The sequence below is a fragment of the Pseudonaja textilis genome, chromosome 5 (genome assembly GCF_049901715.1).
Source record: "Pseudonaja textilis isolate UNSWEBS1 chromosome 5, rPseTex1.2, whole genome shotgun sequence".
Taxonomy (NCBI): Eukaryota; Metazoa; Chordata; class Lepidosauria; order Squamata; family Elapidae; genus Pseudonaja; species Pseudonaja textilis.
Window position 1 is genome coordinate 31,752,991 of NC_141994.1, and position 19,192 is coordinate 31,772,182.

Below are 19,192 nucleotides of genomic sequence, written 5' to 3' on the forward strand. Positions count from 1 at the left end.
CAGCTCACTCTCTGACCTTCCAAGGCACGTTGCTGCTCACATTTCTCCCTACGACGCTGCTTAGGATTGAGCCAACACTCTTCCTCTTTACTCCCTGTCAGGGACTGCTCCGATATGCCTTCCTCCTGATTAATTTCAGGCTGTTCCTCTCGGTTGTCTGATGGAACCTGAGGCATTATCAGGGAGGAAGGTCCTGAGGAGGAAGGCATTGCCAGAGAGGAAGGTCCTGGGGAGGAAGGCATTCCCAGTTCCTCCTCATCTTCCAGGTCCTCTTCCTCTGACAGTATAGGCTCGGGAATCGGGGCCAGAACACATACATACATACATACATACATACATACATACATACATACATGTCTCAATTCACCAATGGGCAACACGTGTGACCTTTAAAGCCCCCCCAAAATCATTTGTTCATCTCAGAATACATAACAAGGATGTGATACCTTTGTTTCACCACCATGTGGCAGAGTGTACAAACTGGTGAGATTCACTGTATTAAAATTAGTCTGCAATATTGCCTTCCTTTTCAAGATACTGCAATCTTTTTCTCATCCTTCTGTAAGCCTTCATAATTTTATTCCTATTTAGGCTACTGTTTACTGCCGTTCTTTGGAGTTGTTTTTCAGTACTGTAGTCTTCAATCTCACCTCTCCTTTTTCCAATTTTGCTGTGATCAGTTGAGTTTTAGTGTTATTACCACTCTAAGAATAATAGGAATTAGAATAGGAATAAATGCAACATATGAGTAGTATGGAAGCCCCATATTTTCTATTCTATCATATCTACTATTATACAGCAATATGTTACCTATCTTATCTTTGTTCTATTTTCTTTCTAATTGTCCAAATGTTCTTTGATTCCTAATAGAAAAAAGCTGGGAAGTTTTTTTCTTTTTTTAGTGTGCAACACTGACAAGAGATTGAAGGACAGTAATTTAAAACAACATGATGCATTTGGGTTTAATAGCAAGGAGGAGGAGAGTAGAAATCTGTGCTGGGCCCTGCAAAATTGGCATCTATACTTAATCCAAGACCCAGTAACACATCCAGGGACAGTTCTACCCAACATGCTGAACTATTTAGTGCAACCATTTAAAGTCAGATAGCTTATCCAAAAGACTAATCCTGACTGAGTATAAACTGAAAAGCTACAGAAAATCCATCAATTATGGGCAAGAACTAGGAGAAGCAAGCCAAATCTTCTGGATGGAAGATCACTGAGTTGGATCCCTGAGAGTGACTTTTTTCTTAGCATTGTTTCTGGGTGATTTGAGATTCAGACAACTTTCTTCTTATTCCAGTACATTCCCCCACTAGTTTAAATTCTCAGCTGGCCATCAAAAGTCCAGTTTGTGGCACCGAAAACATCGTTTTGTGTTCCATTTATGTCAACTGTTCCATTGGCATGTACAGCAAAAGAAACTCCAGGGACATTTTATTTCCCAAAAGTGTAACTTTACTGATAAACCCATAGAGGGCACAGAAGTCAGTTTTAAGGTTTTGACACGAAACACAATATAGTTAAAAAAAAAAACCTTTTCTTTCCCTGGGCCACACATTGTCCCTTGTCCACCATTCCAGGTTAAACATTTTGTTTTGGGAAACCGTCTGTGCCTTCCAAAAGTTCTCAGTGTACGAACTTGAAGTTTCGAGATTTTCTCAGGCTGCAAATGGTTCACATAAATTCCGTTTCTCCCTCCCAACTCCCCACACATCCCACCCATACCCTTCCCTCCTCCCTTTGCTTCTTTGTCAAATGGAAAGCAGAAAGTCAGGGTGCTGTCAGGGTTCCAAGTAACGCCCCCAACAGAATCAAAACTCCGAGGTATATTCCTCAAAGTATAGATTTATTAGACATGTCATATTGGCATATCTGGGAAATTCTGACTGTAAAGTCCCTCAGGTTTCCCCCTAGTTAAAAATACATATTTCCTCCTCCTGCCCCTGCAGACCATCACATGGCCCAACCAGGTCACGGTCCAAAGTTCATCCGGACTCACATCCTGCCTCCTCACACCTGGTGGGAACGTCCTTGGTACTCAGAGAAAAGAATTTTATTTTGGTTTTAAAGCCTTCGCTATCTCTATCTCCCATTCCCACAGCTCAGCCAGCTACCACTGTGGCAGCCCTGAAGACACCAAGGAAAACAGCTACAAGGTTGACAGGTGCCTTGTGAGTCAATCTTGACAATAACCAAGCTAATTCTGCTTTATTATAAGGCTACAGTAACAGAATCTGAAAGTACAAATCTTCTGCTGTCTCCTTTACGGTCTGAGAAACTGGGGGAAGGTCCCTTCTGAAACTCTTTCCCATTAGGCAGCTGAGGGTTATGCCCTCTCTTATCTGCCTATTTCCTAGGCAGTATCTCTTTGCCCTGCCTGTCAAGGTCTTTCTCATATACCATTACATCTTTATTGAGCTGTTTTTTTCAGAACCTGGTTTTTCTGGAAGCAATTCATTCTCCAAAGAGTAGTCTTTTACTGGACATGAAACTGTATTTCAGAATTCACAGCAGTTTTTTTTTTGTTTTTTTTAAGAGAATCACAATTTTGGATGAACACCTTGAAACACAGATGCTTCTGAAGTGGTGCACACTTGTTGCAAAAATCATCTGGTGAAACATAGCTGACTTTAAAAGCAAAACAACCTGAACCACCTCCTTCTGCTCAACAGAAAGAGAACCTTGTCTACTGCTGCCTCTGCCCTTTGGAACATTCTCCCCACCACCACTCTCCTGGTCTTTAAAAAATATCTAAAGACCTGGCTCTGCCATGTCGCTTAGGGCTCTCAGAGGAGCAACAGCCATGGGGCTGATTAGCACCCTGAAAACTCTGCCTCCACCTTTCAATTAATTTTTAATGTCAAATTTTAATTACCTTGCCTCTATTTAAAATTTTTATATTTGGGTTTTTTATGTTTTTAACATTTTACTTATACAATACCCAGAGTACTTCTGGGAGGGAGATGGGTGGTTCCCAAATGTGATAGATAAATAAATAAATAAAAATCACACACATACACACATACACACACACACACACACATACACACACACATATATAGATGGAAAAAATGCTTTTATGACCATATTTCAGTTGGGAAGAATTTGTTCACAAGAATTGAAATTGTTAATTTTCCATGCGTAAATTAAGTTCTAAAATGGCAACTAACGAACTTGATGACTCAGCAATGACTATAGGTTAAATATTTCAGGTATGACTAGATGAATGCTTGTGGTAACTGGTTAATCAGATGCTGAGGCCTCCAAATTTAAGAGTTATTTGAGCAACCTTTTGCATTAAAAGATATAGTGTTACTTTGGAAATACCCGTTCCTCTCCCTGTAGCAATTTTTGCTATTAACTTAAAGGAAAAATAAATATAATTTAAATGTAATTTAATGTTTTATAAATCTTGAAGAACCTCAAGGATTTTGCCATAGTTTTATGTAGTGATACATTTACCCCATTTTTCCTATCTGTGCCTCAGCCAAACGGCCTCCTGGTAAACCAGCAGGCTTACTACAAATGTGGCTAGACCAACTGCTCCATGGAAGGAAATTTCTATGGATTTTATAGTGGAATTACCTGAAAGTGGGGGGAATACAGTTATTTGGGAAGTAACCGATTTGTTTTCCAAACAGGTACATTTCATACCTTGTCCAAAAATCCCATCTGTGAAAACGTTGGCTAAACTGTTTATTTTACATATCTACAGGTTACATGGGGTTCCTGAATGCATAATCTCAGATAGGGGTGTCCAGTTTACCTCAAACTTTTGGAAGGAGTTCCTGAAGTTATTGGGCTCCGCCCAGGGCTTAAGCTCCACCCACCACCCACAAACCAATGGGGCTTGTGAGAAGACTAACTCAGTATTGGAACAGTATCTTTGATGTTATATAAATTATCAGCAAGATAATTGGGCTGACCAATTGCCATTTGCTGAGGTGGCATATAACAATTCGGTACATAGTAGTACTGGGTTTACTCCATTTAAAGTGGCTTTGGGACAAGACTTTGTACCCATACCCAAGCTTCCACAGGAGAAACCTGCTGACAGGGATTGTATTTCAGATGCAAATCAGATCAAACATGATGAGCTCTTCATATCCCAGTTCTGCTAATATTGTACTGTGTATGAAGCTAAAAAGAAAAAAAAACATATCTCATCTAGTGGTAGAAATGCATAGTGCATCAGTAGCAGCAGGGCTATTGGAAGAAAACCTGGGGTAGAAGGTTGAAGAAATGACCATTGTTTTTCATTTAAATGTTATAATTTCCGAAAAAGATATTTTCCAAACTTGTGTAATGTCTTTAGAATTCATCCCATTTTTAAGGTTTTCATGACTGAGGCAAAGCATGTTGGGAAGTGTGTTGACTCCCAGGATGCTTCCCCAGATACCCCTCCAGATGTCAATTTGGAGGAAGATGAGCCAGTTTCAGTCATGTCAGGAGGAGAGTTGGTCAATGGCTCTGAGCAGCCATTTGAGAAGGATTTGGCTGAAGCACAAGCTGCAGCTGATCAGCAATGAGGAAGATGAACTGCCTTCTGCACCTGGTCCAAGTACACACAGGGCTGAGAAAAGGCAGGAGAAGGGAAGGTTAACCCAATTATTTGCGAGGAGGCAGCATTGTCCCTTTTGATGGGCTGTACCAGAAGCTGACTATTTAGCAGATGGATGGATGGATGGATGGATGGATGGATGGATGGATGGATGGATGGAGACAATGCTAGAAACAATGTGTTCATTTCCTAGCTGTGTGTTTCCTTGGTCATTGTGATCCCTGACTCACTTTGGATCATGTCTTAACTTAGATCATGCCTTGTGAACTCTGGACTTTCTTGCCTCATAAACCCTCTTGTGTTGGGGATTTAATTTTGCTTGCTGGGTTTATCTTGTTTGGAAAACTTTTAAGTGCCTTATGGACTCGTTGGCTAGCATTGGTCTGCTTTTGGCTGGACTTAGTTGGGACAGTTCTGGGTTTTGGTGAAGGGAATTGCTGGGGAATATTAATGAACCCACTAAATCACCATTATGTGTGTGAGAGTGGAACAGCAAAGGAAGATATGTCTGGATAGGATCTAGATTAGAGTTCCCCAACTTTTCCAGCTTTTTGGACCAGTGGGGGGAAGACAAGAAGGGATGGTTCAACACTAGTGATGCACATGAATGTGAACACCTGCAGCTCCATTTGCATGAGGGGAAGGCTTGTGCGTCCGCTGCTCACACTCACCCACTGCTTGCACAAATGGGGATGCACGTGCCTGAATGCTCACCTGACACCTCTGTGGCTCAATTCTGAATGACTCAAGGTCTGGTAGTGGGGCTTGAGGGCTCCTGTTTTAGATGAGCAGTTCCAATATTTGCACCTGAAACTTACTGGATTGAAATGTTGTACAGCTTAACTATGGTGTATTGATATTGGACTAATTTTTTTCATTAAGAATTTTAGTAGAAATTAGGCTGTCAGTGTCATAGGTTGTTTCCATAGCTATAGCTTTACATTCTTTTGTTTCTTTCTATTATTGGCAATTCATATAACATTGGAAACAAACTTCATATTATTTAAATAGATTGTATCAATACCTGCAAAGTGAATCAGTGGGGCAATCTCAATTATGGTGAATCCCATGTACACCACACCAAGAGGCTCAAATCTACTAGATTGATGGGTTGGAGATACTGCAATATAGGTAATCCCTGGGTTATGAGCTTCCCTTAGTGATAAGCGCTCCTTAGTGTTTGTGAACAAGTCCTGAAACTACGAATCTTGCAGCATCACAGCAGTCGTTTGCCCTTACGAACAACTGCAGAGGATCTGCAACATTTGGCCAGAATTTTACCGGTGAAATGGAGCTTCCAAGGGGAGGATCTGCCTCTCAGAAGCTCTATTTCATTCCTCTGGGGTGCCCCAGAGGCCCGAATGAAGCATTGGAGGGCCAGATCCACTCCTCGGAAGCTCCATTTTACCCTGTGATGGGTCAGGAGAGGCCCATGGAGGTCTGAATAGAACTGCAGAGGGGCGCACATGGCTGAGAGGCTGGAGAGGAGACTGCTTGCTAGGTCTTCACAAGGTAAGTGACCCAGTGCAGGAGGTTGGCGGGGAAGCAATTGTGGGGAGCATGGGGTATTTTAGTGGGTTGAGGAGGCCTTGGGTGGTCTTAAGCAGAGATGGGACAGCTAGCCACATAAGTCTCAATGTCCTTTTTCAAGGTAGGCCACCAAAATTGCCTTTTAACCAAGTGTAAGGTCTTCACGAATCCAAAATGTCCAGCAGCTTTAGAGTCATGAGCTTGCTGTAATATTTGGTTTCTCAGCTTTGCTGGCACATATAATTTGCCCCCCACCCATGCCAATCCATCTCTAACTGTACAGTTATTTGAATGAGCAAAGAACCAATCATCAAGATTTAGAGCTTCTTTTAATTGTGCAGTTAAATCATTTGATAAGTCAACTTCCTTCTTTTCCTGGGCTCTGGTAACCACTGGAGCTGCCAACTGTTTGGTTGGGACAATAGGCTGTACCACTTCTTGGCGAGCACTATTATATTGAGGTAATCTAGATAAAGCATCCCCCATGAAGTTCTCTTCCCCCACCCCCCTGGAATGTACTTCAATTAAAAATTAAAGTGCTTAAAGTACTGTACCCAGCGAACTTGCTTGGGAGACAGCTTCCGAGGCGTTTTCAAAGCCTCCAAATTTTTATGATCCGTCCACACCTCAAATGGATGTTTTGCCCCTTCTAAGAAATGCCTCCAGGTTAACAGAGCCCAGCGAGCTGCAAAAGCTTCTTTTTCCCAGATGGCCCATCTTCTTTCGGTTTCAGTTAGTTTACAGGAAGCATATGCACATGGTTGCAGAGTCCCCATCGCATTTGCTTGTAGCAACACCACCCTGACTGCTATGTCACTCGCATTGGCTTGGATTGCAAAAGGAGCATCCATGTCCGGGTGCTTGAGTACTGGTTCAGTAGCAAACAGTCATTTCAGCTTCTCAAAAGTGGCTTGACATTCCATGGACCACTCCAGTGGTTTACTAGGCTTCAGTTTCATTTCCCCTTTGGTTTTTAGGAGATTTGTGATAGGCATTGCAATCTTCGCAAAAGCAGGTAAAAATTAGCGGTAAAAATTAGCAAATCCCAAGAAATTTTGAAGTTGTTTCCTGGTGTGGGGAGGGGCCCATTCCAAAATGGAACGAACTTTCCCCAGATTCATTTCTATGCCATCATGTGATATGCGATAGCCTAAATAGTCAACTTTTTCCTGGTGAAATTCACACTTGGGCAACTTTGTGTACAGCTCAGCAGCTCAAAGTTTTTCCAGAACTGACTGCAGTAGTTTCACATGTTCATCACGAGTCTCCGTCTAGATAAGAATATCATCAAGATAAACCAACACCCCTTTGTATAAATGTTCATGCAATACCTGATTGATCTTTTGCATGAATACTGCAGGGGCCCCCTGTAGGCCAAATGGAAGAACGTTGAATTGGAAACAGACCATTGGGCAATTAAAAGCAGTTTTCCATTCATCCCCTTCTTTAATTCAAACTTGGTAGTATGCTTCTCTCAGGTTGAGTTTCATAAAAAAAAATTTCCCTTTGGCCAAGTAGGCCAACATATCCTTCATCAAGGGGAGGGGGTACACGTTCTCCACCGAAATAGCATTGAGGTTTCTGTAGTCCACACATAAATGAAGAGAGCCATCTTTCTTTTCATGGAACAATACTGGGGCTGCTACCAGGTCTAGCAGGTTGGATGAAACCACGTTCCAAATTCTTATCAATAAATGACCACAGTTCTTCTAGCTCCCGTGGTGTCATTGAGTACAGTTTTGATTTTGGTAGTTTCACTCCTGGCAAAATTTCAATGCTGCAATCTGTTGAGCGATGGGGGGAAGCTCGTCTGAGGCCTTTTCACTGAATACCTCCTTTAAGACCCAATATTCCTCTGGAATTTTCTCCTCCCCCTCAGACTCTCGGTGCCAGTGGAGGACAGCTCAGTGAAATTCTTGAGTTTCGGTTGAGATTGCCCCTCCCCTTCTGGGCATTGGTCAGTATGTATGTGCAATGATACCCTCCTCCAATCGACATGGGGGTTCCATTTCTGGAGCCAGGGCAAACCCAGGATTAGGGGGCACTCCATCCCAGGAACCACAATAAATCACAAAGTCTCTCTATGCTTCCCCATCATCATTTCTACTGGTTCCATTATGAAATGTACAGGGCTGCGCCCAGCTACCGATCCATCCAGTTGGCAAAAAGCTATGGGCATTTTTAAAGTCTTTAGCCTTGAGCCCATTTTCTCTACTACCTCCAAGCTGATTACGCACCTTGTGCACCCAGAGTCTAACAAGGCCAATATTTCTCCCAACATGAGTACCCTTAATCTCACTGGAATGCTCATAGGGCCCTTGTTTGGACTTACCAGTGAGTCGTCTTCCAATTTGGATTCACTCTCTTCACAGAAAAGGTTGGAGTTCCCAGCTCCTCTCCTTTCAGAGGGGCGACCTCTACAACCTCCTCTGCTTTAAGCGCCGTTTCACAAGGCTTTGCTGGGAGTTTTTCAGGTTTTCTTTTTCCTCCTGGCACGCCCTTTGGCTCTAGCTTGGCACGGCAGTCAGCAGCCTGGTGACCTTCCTTCCCACACCGGAAGCATGCAGTGGTCTTGGGTTTGGCTGCCATTCCTCCTTTTTGAGGTTTTAAGGCTTCTTGAGGGCTGATGGGGGAGGATTTGCTCCAACCAAGACACTCCCCCCAGCATCTGTTTCGGGTCAGATCAATTTCCACCTCTGCTGCCAACACGTACCACAGCTGCAGCTCATTGGGGTCTCTTCTGGCAATACAGCTTTGATATACATCTTAATTCAAGCCATCTTTAAAAGCTTTTATCAGGGCTCCCTGGGACCAGCCTTGAATATGACATGCCAGTTCTCTAAATTCCTGGGTGTAGTCGGCCACTGATCTCCGCCCCTGATTTATGGTCTTCATCCTAATTCTGGCCTTACGTTCAGCAAGTGGATCTTCAAACCTGGCCCACAGCGCAGTCATGAACAGGTCATAATTCATCAGCTGAGGGGCATTATCATTATGCAAAGTCACCATCCACTTTGCAGCTGTTCTCTCCAGAGCCCTTTTAACACATCTAACTTTGGTTGCTTCTGAGGAAAAATCCCCTCCATATTCCTCCATATGGCTCCAGACTTGTGCTAGGAAAAATCCTAACTCCTTGGGATCCCCCCCCCCATATTTTACTTCCAACGGAGGCACCTTTGGAGTTCTATGTCTTCTGGCAATTACTCCCCCTGCTGGGGGGCCCTGGGCTGCTGCTGCCTGTTGCGCTAGCCCAGGTTGATTTATGGGGGTGGCTGCTCTGATTCTTCTGGCTGGGGCTGCCTACCCATCCTCTCCCTCATACCTTTGATCAGTTTGAGGTTCTCCGATAGCTTCATTTAAAAGATGCATGGCTTGAGTTAGTAAAAAATTATTTCTTTCCTTCTCTTGCCATGGCTCTTCTCTTCCATACCAATGGGCAGTGGTCACTCCTGGAGGAGGCTTTTCCTCAGGATCCTTCCAGCCAACTCCCAGGGATCATTTGGGTTTTACAGCTGGTTTTTCACCAAGACTTAATTCTGCTAACAAGTCAGCTTCTCCTGCTGCCTCTAACAGCAGGGAATCTTGTCCTCCAGTTACTCCCAGGTCTTCTTGGTCACTGGCTGGATTTGACATTGTGTTCAGACCCCCTCGGAAGAAAACGTATTAATTCTCCGGGTGGGCTGGTAACGTGGAGATTCAGAATAATGTCAGCTGGTGCTCCATTCAAAATCCAAGAAAGAAATACTTAGACTCCATTAATTAGAGAAAAGATATCTTTTACTGGAAATCAAGTGGTAGCAACAAAAGAATTCTGAATCTGAGAAAATGGGAGCATAAATCACATATACAAAGTAATGGCAATGTTCCCACCCCCAATAGTTCAATTGGCTCATCCAATTAAAAGTTGTGTATATCATCATGTGGGCATCTCCAGGTGGTGATGAGGCCTCTGTCCATTGACCTTGACATAGTTTGATAAAGGGTTGCAGCTGCGCATAGCATAGGATAGAAGCCTAAGCAAGAATCTACCCCCCACCTCAACTTATACAGTTCTGGTTTGTAACCCCTCCAGCTCACTTCCCATAACCATATCCCCCCTCCTCCCCCCCGTTACTTATGACAGCCGAAAGATGCAAAGCAAAGGGAGAAAATCTTGAAGGCTGACAATCCCATTCCATTCATCTGCAACTGGACCAGAGGTGGTATTCAGCAGGTTCTGACCAGTTCTGGAGAACCAGTAGCAGAAGTTTTGAGTAGTTCGGAGAACCTGCAAATACCCACTCTGACTTGCCTTGCCCCATCTATTCTTTGCCTTCTAAGTCCCAGCTGATTGGCTGGATCTTCTTTTGTTGCCCTGCACAGGAGAACGGAGCTGGAAAGCAGGTTAGTGGGGTGTGGAGTGAATGGAATTTTGCAGTAAACTTCCCCCAGGAGTGGGGAGGGAATGGGGATTTTACAGTATCCTTCCTCTGCCACGCCCATCAAGCCATGCCAACCAAGCCATGCCATGCCACGCCCACCAAACCACGCCCACAGAACCAGCAGTAAAAAAATTTGAATCCTGATCTGAACCACACTATTGTTATGAATAACCCTTTCTGTGCAACTATTTTTGTTTGGATTTAGCTAAATATTTCGTAACCTTACAGAAACAGAAAGGACTGAGAGTGAGTCTCAATGCAGGCATTTCTGAAATAACTGCTTTTTCATGCCGGTGCTTAGTTCTGCTAAAATTAGATAAAAGATCAAGTGGGATTCAACATTATGGTTTCATATGTTTGGATTACCACATTCAGTAGTGGGTGCTTTTACTCAAATATGCTGCAGAATGAAACTTTCCAATCTTTTCATGTTTTACTATGCTGTATTTATAATATTTTATAGGCAGCTATATCTCCTCTTATCTAATCTCATTGTAACCACTACAAATGCCATGATGCAATGCAAAATATCATTAGAAGGTGAAGAAGAAATCAGCAGGTATGCAGTTATATGATTTCTGTTAGTTATTGGGGACAAACCCCCAAAAAACAAAATGTGCAGCAGCAGTCAAGCCAGGCAGCCAAATGAGAGAGGAAGGGCCCTAGAGTTTACACACACTGATGACAAACACTGTTTTGTAGTTGAAATAGTTGTTTAATCCTATTAGAGTTTAAACATTGTCAATCAGTCCATATGTCATACACAAATATATCCATTCAGTAACTTAGTCCATTTACTAGTCAGTTCTATATCCTTATCTGCTTGTAAAGATATCTTCTCCTTTGATACCTTTCCTTTTGAAGACAACGCTGAGTATTCACAGGATATCAGCACATCAATGAAATAGTCCTTTCGTTCAGGTATTCAAACAGTTGTAGCAAACAGTAGCAAACAAACAGTAGCAAGCAGAAAAAACAAGCAGAGAGAGAGTTACGTTTCTCTTACTGCCTTTTATTGCCGTTTGTAACCGCACCCTTAATTAGTTAATTACAAGCAGTTTGGTGCTTAAAGCTACAAGTTACAAACACCCAAACCTTGGTTTATATATTTATTCACCCAAACTTAGTTGGTGTATCAATGTTATACCCAACATTCTCCCCTTTTGGGTGATATAAATATATAATACCCTTACAATCTAAAACCATACTTTACACAACTCTCTTGGTGCTTAATGGCACCTTGGGCTTTAGTAAAGTTATCAGCTATATTGTCCTCCGACATGCAGTACTCCAGCTGTATCATTTTACTCTTTACAGATTGTCTGACATTTAAGTACCTTAAATCTGTATGTTTGCTCCTAGTTTTTACTGCAATATTTGTGGCCATTTGAATTGCTGCCTGATTATCTTCATGTACAATTATAGGATAATTTACAGTTAATCCCATGTCATTCATCATCTGCTTATACATGATTAATTCAGTACATAATAACGACAAACAGGAGAATTCTGCTTCCATAGTAGACAAACTTATATGCTGTTGTCTTATTGACTTCCAACCTATTAATGTCTTACCCAGCATTATGGCTGTTCTCGAAGTTGACTTTCTTGTGTCTCTTTCTGATGCAAAACTAGCATCTGCATAAGCACTCAGTATTAGATCACCTTTTGGTTCTAGATACAGTGCATGGTGTAATGTTCCTTTAAGATACCTTAAAATTCTCTTTAATGCTTTCCAATGACATTGAAGTGGATCATTATTATGTCGTGCCAGTTGATTAACACCATAAGCAATATCTGGCCTTGACCAATTGCTAATGTATGATAAGCTACCAATCAAAGATTGATATATTACCTTATCAAACTTGGGACTTTGAGTATCCATTTTGCAAATATCCTCACTCATTGGAGTCTTTGCAGTCTTACAAAGTTCCATCTTATAATCTATTAGCAATTTAGATATCTTATCCTCCTGAGATATCTTAAAACCTTTCTGTGTTTTCAGTATATTCAAACCTAGATATTTCTTTATCTCCCTAATTGCTTGATTTTTATTTTCTTAGCTAATGATGCTATTATTTTATTGGCTTCATCATTAGTTTCTGTAATCAAAGCAATATCATCTGTGAATAATAGTAATAATGATATTTTCCCATTTGTCTCCCTTTTAAATAGACATGGATCGGCTAAACTGCTTTAAACCCTATATTGTTTAGTTCCTTTACAATATACTGGTTCCATTCATAGCCTGATTGTTTAAGACCATAGAGGCTCTTTTTTAACAACCAATAATCATTATTATTTTCACCTTTAAATCCAATAGGTTTTTTCATGTATACAGTATGTCTTAGTGGAGCGTGCAAGTAAGCAGTTTCTACATCTAGATGGTTGACTATATATTTCTTACTTGCTGCCCACACTAAAGCTGCCCTTAATGTTGCTGCTTTAAGGCTAGGTGCAAATACCTCATCATAGTCATTGGCATTTTGTCTAAAACCTTGGGCTACTAATCGTGCCTTATGGATTATATTACCATCTTTTTCAGTTTTTATCTTAAAAATCCATTTGCAGCCAATGGGTTTTATATCAACAGGTAATCTCGCATTTTCATATACTTTCATATCCTTTAAGGATTTTAATTCCTTATTCATTGCTGCATACCAACTTTCCTTATCTTTAGTAGGATACATGTTTATTTCATCTACAGTATATGGAACTTTATTAATCTGGCACACTGCGTTAGCCTGGTATCTATCAGGCGGTCTAGATATTTGTGTAGTTCTTCTGGGAATTGCTGGGCTTGTATGAGGACTTTTTTGAATTACTACCTGTTCATGTTCCTCAGCTTGCTCAGCTATTGGTACTATTTCTTCCTTTATGGGCTCTATCTCTGCCTGTATTTGTCTCTTTACTTTATTCTTAAAGTTACAGGGATAATTAATGGGATTTCTATAGGATTCAATAATTACTTCTTTATTGTTATCCTGTTCTAACTTATCCCATCCTACGTGCTCTAGAAATTGGGCATTGGCACTACATAACACCTTAGATGTGCCTTTCTCCCAAAATCTATATGCCCTATGGTTTGCTTGGTAACCAACAAAGAATAATTGTTTAGCTCTGTGTTGCCCTTTACGCCTGAGTTGTGTAGGGATATGCACCCATGCTGGTGCACCAAATGTGTGCAGGTAACTCAGATCAGGCTTCCTGCCATGCCACATGGTGAATGGTATTTCACCAGTAGTTGTGTTAACAACGTTGTTCAATATGTTATTAGCACACATTGTGGCCTCCCCCCACAAAGAATCAGGTAATCCAGAATCAGTTAACATTGTTCTAACCATTGCCTGTAGTGTTTGGCCTCTTCTCTCAATAAATGCGTTGTGTTGTGGTCTGTATGGTGCAGATTTCTTGTGCTCTATTCCAGCTACCTTTAATCTATTCTGCAATTTGCTGTTAACAAATTCCGTACCATTATCTGTCACCAGGGTTATCAATTGCCGTTTAGTCTTTCTTTCTGCAAATTTTAACCAGTTGAAGAAATGTTGATATGTTTCAGTTTTGCTTTTCATTAGGTAGCAAAACCCATATCTAGAATAATGGTCCATAATGCTCAGTATATATTGAGCACCCCCCATACTGGGTTTCTTTGGACCTATAATGTCTGCAAATACTACTTCTAAAGGTTCTTTAGTTTTGAAACCATTTAGCCTATTTGCAGGCAATATTTTACTCTTATCTTCACAGCAGACATTACAACGCAAATATTTATCACAAGGTTTTAACCTTATTCCATCAGATAACTCTACTGTACGTTTTAGCATTTTAAAATTTACATGCCCCAAACGCCTATGCAATAAATGGATACATTCATTATGAGGCTTTATATTGTTAAATACAGTCTGTGCCTCCCCTTTCTTACTATCATGTAATACATACAATGTTCCATTTAAAGCTGCAGATACCCTTTTGTTATCTTTTTCAATTATGCAATTATTATCCTTAAATGTAATTACATAACCTAGTTTGTCTAATACCCTTACAGAAAGCAAGTTCACCTTTAACTGTGGTACATACAACATTTTTATATCCTGGTTTAAGCATGGACAGTATGCAATACCTTCTCCCTTGGCCTTGAGGTTCCAGCCATTAGCAAGTGATATATGTTGAGAGCTTGTAGACAGTTTTATAAATTTTGTCTTATCTCTCGTGATGCAGTGGGATGCACCACTGTCGACCACCCATAAATCATTCTTCACATCACAGTTGCTAAACGTGGCTAGTTCAAAAGATATCTTTGGCTTTTTTACATTCTGGCTTTTTTCTTTTCTGCAGAATCTTGCCAAATGTCCTCTGCCTCCACAATTAAAACACTTTTTAATTGTGTATGCCGTCGAAGATAAATTCTCTTCTTCCGGGTGCTTTAATTTACTTAGTTGGTTCCTTTCAAGCTTTGAAGATAATTTCTCTTCTTTATTAGGTTTATCTTCTCTCAGCTGGTCACGTTCACACCTTCTTCTGGCTTCTTCTAATAGCCTGCCGGTAATCTCGGCTAATGATAAACTATCTTTTGGCAATACTTCTAAAGCAGTCACATAATCATCATAGCTTTGATCTAATGAAGACAGTATGATGTATACTTGTTGCAACTCATTAAATGTAAGCTCTTTTTCTTGTAATTCCTGAAAAATGCTCTTCATACAATTTAAATGAGTTAACATGTCTCCATTCTTCTGAAGATGTGTTCGAAATAGTTTGCGTGTAAGATATATATGAGCTCCTACACTGTCCCGAACATATATCTTCCTGAGGTTCTCCCAGCAGTTTGCAGCATTTTCCTCTCCACGGATATGGATTAGTTGCTGGTCAGAGAGAGTCAGTCCTATGATGCATAAAGCCTGCTCATTCTTTCGTTTATAGTCTTGTATCTTTTTGTCATCCTCTTCAACATTAGGATCTAAGTTAGTCACATCTGGTGGGTTTGTTATTATGTCCCACAAACCTTCTCTTCGTAGAAGTAAACTACATTTCATTGACCATGAAACATAGTTCGTTCCATCTAGTCTGGATATCATGGACAGATTTGGCAAATTTACTTGTGCCATTGCTCTTCAGATATGTAACTATTTAAAAAACTACTGAAAAAAAAAACAGTTTGTTTTTACAGTAATGTGCAACTCACACCAACTCTCACTGCTATATCCTCGTTAGTTAGACTGTGCTCACTGGGCCCATAACCAATGTTTGTTATTGGGGACAAACCCCCAAAAAACAAAATGTGCAGCAGCAGTCAAGCCAGGCAGCCAAATGAGAGAGGAAGGGCCCTAGAGTTTACACACACTGATGACAAACACTGTTTTGTAGTTGAAATAGTTGTTTAATCCTATTAGAGTTTAAACATTGTCAATCAGTCCATATGTCATACACAAATATATCCATTCAGTAACTTAGTCCATTTACTAGTCAGTTCTATATCCTTATCTGCTTGTAAAGATATCTTCTCCTTTGATACCTTTCCTTTTGAAGACAACGCTGAGTATTCACAGGATATCAGCACATCAATGAAATAGTCCTTTCGTTCAGGTATTCAAACAGTTGTAGCAAACAGTAGCAAACAAACAGTAGCAAGCAGAAAAAACAAGCAGAGAGAGAGTTACGTTTCTCTTACTGCCTTTTATTGCCGTTTGTAACCGCACCCTTAATTAGTTAATTACAAGCAGTTTGGTGCTTAAAGCTACAAGTTACAAACACCCAAACCTTGGTTTATATATTTATTCACCCAAACTTAGTTGGTGTATCAATGTTATACCCAACAATTTCCATGCAGAGTAGTATGGATGTAAAATATGTTTAGAGTTATTACCTAAGGAGAAATTAGCATTACATTTATCTTTATTTTAATAGGTTCATATATACACTCTCAAAAAAATAAAGGGAACACAAAAATAAGACATCCTAGATCTGAATGAATGAAATATTCTTATTAAATACTTTGTTCATTACATAGTTGAATGTGCTGACAACAAAATCACATAAAAATTATCAATGGAAATTAAATTTAGCAACCCATGGAGGTCTGGATTTGGAGTTATACTCAAAATTAAAGTGGAAAAAAACATTACAGTCTGATCCAACTTTGATGTAATGTCTTTAAAACAAGTCAAAATGAGGCTCAGTAGTGTGTGTGGCCTCCACGTGCCTGTATGACCTCCCTACAACACCTGGGCATGCTCCTGATGAGGTGGCAGATGGTCTCCTGTGGGATCTCCTCCCATACCTGGACTAAAGCATCCCCCAACTCCTGGACAGTCTATGGTGCAACGTGGCGTTGGTGGATGGAGCGAGACATGATGTCCCAGATGTGCTCAATTGGATTCAGATCTGGGGAAAGGACGGGCCAGTCCATAACATCAATGCCTTTGTCTTGCAGGAACTGCTGACACACTCCAGCCGCATGAGGTCTAGCATTGTCATGCATTAGTAGGAACCCAGGGCCAACCGCACCAGCATATGGTCTCACAAGGGGTCTGAGGATCTCATCTCGGTACCTAATGGCAGTCAGGCTACCTCTGGTGAACACATGGAGGGCTGTGCGCCCCCCTAAAGAAATGCCACCCCACACTATTACTGACCCATTGCCAAACTGGTCATGCTGGAAGATGTTGCAGGCAGCAGAACGTTCTCCCTGGCGTCTCCAGACCCTGTCATGTCTGTCACCTGTGCTCAGTGTGAACCTGCTTTCATCTATGAAGAGCACAGGGCGCCAGTGGCGAATTTGCCAATCTTGATGTTCTCTGGCAAATGCCAAAGGCCCTGTACGGTGTTGGGCTGTAAGCACAACCCCCACCTGTGAATGTCGGGCCCTCATAACACCCTTATGGAGTCTGTTTCTGACCACTTGAGCAGCAACATGCACATCTGTGGCCCGTTGGAGGTCATACTGCAGGGCTCTGGCGGTGCTCCTCCTGTCCCTCCTTGCACAAAGGTGGAGGTAGTGATCCTGATGCTGGGTTGTTGCCCTCCTATGGCCTCCTCCATGCCTCCTGATGTACTGGCCTGTCTCCTGGTAGTGCCTCCATGCTCTGGACACTACCCTGACAGACACAACAAACCTTCCTGCCACAGCTCGCATTGATGTGCCATCCTGGATGAGCTGCACTACCTGAGCCACTTGTGTGGGTTGTAGAGTCCATCTCATGCTACCACTAAAGTGAAAGCACCACCAGCTTTCAAAAGTGACCAAACCATCAGCCAGAAAGCATAGGAACTGAGAAGTGGTCTGTGGTCACCACCTGTAGAACCACTCCTTTATTGGGGATGTCTTGCTAACTGCCTATGCTTTCCACCTGTTGTCTATTCCATTTGTACAACAGCATGTGAAATTGATTGTCAATCAGTGTTGCTACCTAAGTGGACAGTTTGATTTCACAGAAGTGTGATTGACTTACACTGTGTTGTTTAAGTGTTCCCTTTATTTTTTTTGAGCAGTGTATTTTGGCATATATTGACAAAATTGACAAAATTATAACTTTCATTTTTGTTAAAAATATTTCAAATATATATTGAAGAAAATCAATGTCAATACTTTTTCTGCTTTCAGAAAAAAACAATGCTATCTATTGTGAATGAAGGCAAATATGTGTGTCCCAGGATAATGTTGCAGAATCCAATCTGAATTGGTCACTGGTACCAGAGTTGTAGTCAGATACTAGATGGGCTTCACCGGGCAAAACGTTTCATATCAAAAGCATTGGATTCCAGCAGTAAATACCAACTTGACTTCTCACAAAATTGGACAGTTGAGAAGGGGTTCTATTGTCAGTCTTCAAATGCAAGTAATCTACTATGACTCCCACATTTCTGAAGGATTCATTCTTTCTCCCTTATACTGTCTCTCATCTGGTGAGATGAAGGCATGGTTGGAACTTGCTTTGAAGAATGGTTCCTAGCCCATGTTCATGCTGTGGGTAGGAGCACATGAAGATGGGGCTAAAAATAGTGTAGGACATTGCAAATAAGAGTGAGTGCTTTCATTTATTTTCCACTATTCCCATTATTACATTAAGGATAGATCCTGAGATCTTGGAGCTGAGCAAAAAGTTAGCACCAGTTCTGTATGACTTTGCAGAATGGCTAATGCTATAGCAACAGTACCGGAAGCAGCAGCAATAGGACAAGAGGCAGCATATATCATAATGTCATGGTGTAAATTCCTTGGCTTCAGTGGGCAATGTGGTGCTGATCTGTGACTAATTATAATACCATAAGAAATACATACAGTAAAGCCATAATTTGATTTTTTTTCCTTTTCTGTTTTTCTTCTTGGGGCTGGTTTCATGAAACATTTTCCTTCCAGTTTAACCATCACCATGTGGTAGAGCAAATTTATTTATACATATTTATTTTATTAAATTTATATGCAGCTCATTTCATTGTCAAGTGATTTTGGGCAGCTTACAACATCATAAAAACAGTATTATAAAATTTAAAAACATTAAAAACAAGAGCATTAAAAGTTAACAAAAACAGCTTTTCAAAGCCTTATTCTCTGTTACTGATAAGCTTGTTCAAAAAATATCCCCTTACAGAATAATGCATAGCTAAATACGTAACATAGTTTACATTTACTTTGAAATAACACTTATACTTTAGTCTTTATTTATAATAAATAATAGAA

At 40.9% G+C, this 19,192-nt stretch overlaps 1 long non-coding RNA gene across 1 annotated transcript in view; it reads right to left on the reverse strand.

The window, feature by feature from the left end:
- LOC148125585 (uncharacterized) overlaps positions 1–18,887 on the reverse strand; it is a 28,546-nt gene extending 9,659 nt beyond the window's left edge. The window contains exon 1 of the long non-coding RNA XR_015743972.1: positions 18,794–18,887. This is a non-coding gene — a long non-coding RNA (uncharacterized LOC148125585). The remainder of the gene's footprint in view (positions 1–18,793) is intronic.
- Between the last annotated feature and the right edge of the window lie 305 nt (positions 18,888–19,192).